We start from the raw sequence: 4,545 nt of genomic DNA, 5'->3' as shown, positions 1-4,545 counted from the left end.
TTCTACCAATTTGCGTCATCCAGACCAAGACCAACAAAACTTGAGAGAAAAGCATAAGAGAATGATGTACAAGCCACACACACCCATGGAGCTCGGCGACGCCGTGCTGGGTCAGATCACCCTGGCGCTTGTGTTTGTGCTCGACCACATGATTCCCGCAGTGCACAAAATCGTCAGCTGGGATACAGACGACGTTGATCTGGGCCCGATCATCCCGGTATGAAGATCATCTAGTGAATCAATAACGCGGATGCGATATTCTAAGATGTTTTTATCCATGCAGGAATAGAGTGGCACTATTTGGCCGATCACAAGCAAGAGCATGATGCCCACGACGACCGAAAAGGCCTAGCTATTGAGTCGCTACTGCTGTTGCGCAGCAACCTTCAACTTCCTACCCCGATTGTGGCGAGCAGTGCAAACTAGTTATAACGGTTGCATACTCTTTTTTAAATTATGAACAGGAAACATGCTTCTTAAAGTATCCAATCACTAATATCGGTATTACTTCGTAATACGTACAGTACGGTATCACAGTACAGTTCGGCAGCATGTGCGTCAATTACACACATGGCTGTACTGACAAAGTTGTGCGGCTACAGAAGGCCAAACACTTGTATAAGCAACCAGAGTGTACGAAGCTTTTAACCAGGCCAAACGATTACTCATTCCGAGAGAGCGCCATCGCTGTAGTAATTCCGAATTCAGTTTTTTGGGCCCCGCAGAATCGCCTGAATTTTTCAATATCTGGAAACTCGGCATCAGGCATTTCCCACGAAAACGTTAGTAGTATGACATGGAACATTACGCCGGCAGTTTTTTTACTTTCCGTAATGGCAGGCGTTATTGTGACCGACTGAAAGGTACGAAGACGAGCCATTCGTGACCGACTGACCACCGAAGCCAGTGATTGTGCCCGACAAAGAAATTCACCCTTCTTGTATATGCTGTATAATCCGGATACGAGCACTTAGTGTTTTTAGAGCAAAGTCATCCTCAAGGCCGATGTTAGCCTCAAGGACGAATCCAACCTTTCTGTGATGTTTCCGACACAATGTGTTTTAACAGCAACTATATAATTCAAGTTAAACAAAGTGTATTGCTTCACATGCACATCTGCAAGTAGCGATAACGCTGGTACTGCAGTGCCTTCTTACTCAATTCACCTGTGCTTTCTCCGCTACAGAACGTTTCGAATGCAAGCAGAACGTACACCCCACAGTTGTAGCTGTCTAGTTGGACTCCAGCATCCGCAACATAGGGAACCACTCTGTAACGTCCTGGTGTAGCCGGCATGTGTTGCACAAGTTTGTGCGCTAGTACTCTAAGGGTACCAGTGTAGCTGCTGCTCATGGAATCATAGTACTTGATAGTTGTCTCAGCTGTGTTGATCATGATACCGCACCAGTGCGTGCCGTTACAGTTCACTGGAAGCAGTATAATTCGCCCAGTAATACAACTGAACAAGTGCTTTAACTCTTCGTCTGGAATGCTCACATTTCCTCTCTCCACAATACCCCATATCGCTGGGTCAACAGTCATGACTTCCTCTTGTTGACCAAATAGCTTTGCCATTGCCTCTGCCAACGCAGTGTCACTAAGTAGTGATCTGCATGCAAAGTCAACGATCCGAATCTGGAAAATATGCATACACAGTGTCAGTTGCTGCTATCCTTAGAATGTGCAAAGTGCTTACCCTTTCAGAGAAAACCGGAATTGCTTCTAGTTTTGACGCCAATTCTGCATCTGGTTCGGCCCGAAATACAGGCGAAATATCCAGCGAGAAATCAATTTCTGAGATCCATTTTACGGCTCTCTCGATATTGTTTAGCTCTTTGACTGCTTGGTGCCATAGCTTCATGGTTCTCAGTGTCTGCATCCCGATTACAAATAGACCAGGAAAATCAACTGCAAAGTCTAGCTCTGGCAATTCCTTGTGCTTCTTTTGTAGGGTAACTAACGTTTTGCTCGCTCGCTGGAGTATCTCTTTGGCCAAAATACGAGAAATGTCGATTGGATCCATGATAACTTTGCTAGCCGGCATCTTCGAAATAACGTAGGGCATTGGGGGCTTCATCTTCTTATCAAAAACAAATAGCTGGAATCGGCGGTAGCGGCTCAGCAACTGATGCGTAGGTAGGTTCATTTGAAAGGAGAACCTGGACTGTTTTGAGGCTCATACCTTGGTCGTGAAGTATCGAATCATCTTGTGCCATTAGGATAGATACATTCCTCTTCGCTTTCTTAGTCTTTGCCTTCTGCTTCGGGCGGCCTCGCGGGCGTAAGGGACTTGCTATCTCGAATCCAGGTGATTCCGCATTAATTGGTTCGGATTCAAGAACTTGAGTCAATTGCATCACCGAATGATCCACCAAGTGATCCACCGATTGAGGCACCGACTCCACCGACTGCGACACCGACTCCACCGCCTCTACCGCGTGATCAACCGCCTCCACCGACTGGAACACCGCCTCCAACATCGGGGACACCGCCTCCACCGAGTGGTCAACCGCCTCCACCGAGTGGTCAGCCGCCTCCACCGACTGAGCCACCGACTCTACAGACTCCACCGACCGAGACACCGACTCCACCGACGCTACCGACTGACCCACTGACTGAGGAACTGGACCCATAGACGACAGCTCCTTGATCAGCTCAAACTTTTTTTCAGTAAACATCGTTGATACTTGCGCTAACGCCTGAATTGCCACCCGATATTCCGCCATTCCCACCGTGCTTACAGCTTCCGTTATGGCGGTAGCAAAGCTATTAGCTTGGCGAAATTTGCGGTTAGAGTCCCACGGAAGCTGTGGAAGCGATGCAATCCGAGTCACAGAACAGCCGTTCCTTTCGGTCTCCAACGGAGGACGCGTGTCATTCATCGAAGACAACAACCAACGAGGATGAAAACACTGAGTCGGAATATTTGTCTCCAATTTCAGTTGCTGACGCACGTAGAAAACATGCCTGCATGGCAATAGCCGCGTACTTGCAAATATACACGAACACTCCCAGGTTGACTTAGTAATTGTGTACTCTGCTCGTGGCCCGTCCAGACTTCCTTCTGCATCTTTCTCATTCTTGATAAAGATCATTCCAGGCATTGCCTCGTAAAAGGAATAGGAAGCCGGACCAGTTGCGTACACGTACTGCTCATGAATTAATTCGCATACATGCTTGCTAACCAAGTTAGCCACGACATTCATCTCATTATCGTATTCTTCGTGATGGACGTGATAAATCTTGGTTGCACGGTTGTACAGAAGCTGTTCAGATCGAGTCTGATAGAAAATAATTGAAGCCAAACACTCATCTAAGACCATTGAAGAATTTACAATCTCCTTCATGTGCTTCCAGGACACCTCAAGTCTGTTATTGGTGTTGTTGCCCAACGTCACCGCACTTTGTCTCGTGAATGAACACCACATGTCCCTGCACCCGTCCCAATTCTTCGCAAAGTAAGTCTCAAACGGGTGATTTAAGGCAGCCTGCTCTGTGTCCACAGCAGTACTTAATGCTGCAACCGACTCCACACTTCCACCGACTGCAACAGATTCCGCACCCGATTCCACGATTGCACCAGATCTAGCCGTGGCGGTGCCAAGGCTGGTACCAATACAGGTCAAACGTGTCATGTAGCGTCGGTGCTTTTCATACTCCCGTTCCGTTTTTGCGTACACCAACAGATTGACAACTGCCCGAAGCTGCTTTTTTTGCCACGCCGAGAAGCCATAGTCGGCGCATGCAATCTCCTCCCGCAAATATTTAACGACGTGAAACTGACAGAGAAGTATACGAACGTCTGGAAAAGCAGTCTGCAAAACTCCAATTTCGGTAAAGTCTTTGTCCACGATCACACACTGCAGCGTAGTCCAGGAAGGATTCTGCTTCTTAAATTCTTCACACGCCGAGAACAGCGTTTCACTTCGTTCATTTTGTAGGATAGCGTGCTGTACGTACTGACCTTTCCCGAAAATATCATGAGCCATGAACGAAAAAATCTTGTACTTTGAGGTGTTGGTACCATGCGTTGCGTCGATCATTAAAACTTCAGGAAATCTGCTAAAAATGTCAATCATGTGCTTCGTTTGTAGTGTAATACACGTAGCGATTTTCTACAAAACCAAACACACACATTTAGAATCAAACTGACCGATTCACAATACTTGAGACGCAAAACGAACCTTTCCGCCTGATGGGTCCACAAAAATATGCCCTACGTTCCCTTGAACAGCACAAAAGTCCACCATCCATTTCTTGATGCGCTGAGAACGAGATGACACGCCCTGGTCTTGTTTCTTTAGCTTCCGGATTAGGTTTCGCACATCTTGAGGAGTTGGATCGCTGCTGGTGTTCTCCACGATAAATTTCAGAATGTTTTGCGTCTTTGTGCCTGACTTTCTGAGGGAGTCGACCGTCGCCAAAACATCTTCTTCTATAGCCAGTCGATTAGCGGGATAATGGTGGTACGTACGCAACCCCAATCCGTGGTTGTGAGATAATGCAGTCTTAGTGACGCAAACTGCAAAATGAAGAGGGGATGGA

The sequence above is a fragment of the Phytophthora infestans genome, genomic scaffold (assembly GCF_000142945.1).
Source record: "Phytophthora infestans T30-4 supercont1.36 genomic scaffold, whole genome shotgun sequence".
Taxonomy (NCBI): domain Eukaryota; phylum Oomycota; class Peronosporomycetes; order Peronosporales; family Peronosporaceae; genus Phytophthora; species Phytophthora infestans.
The sequence above is the reverse complement of the archived record's forward strand: the minus strand, read 5'-3'. Positions refer to the sequence as shown.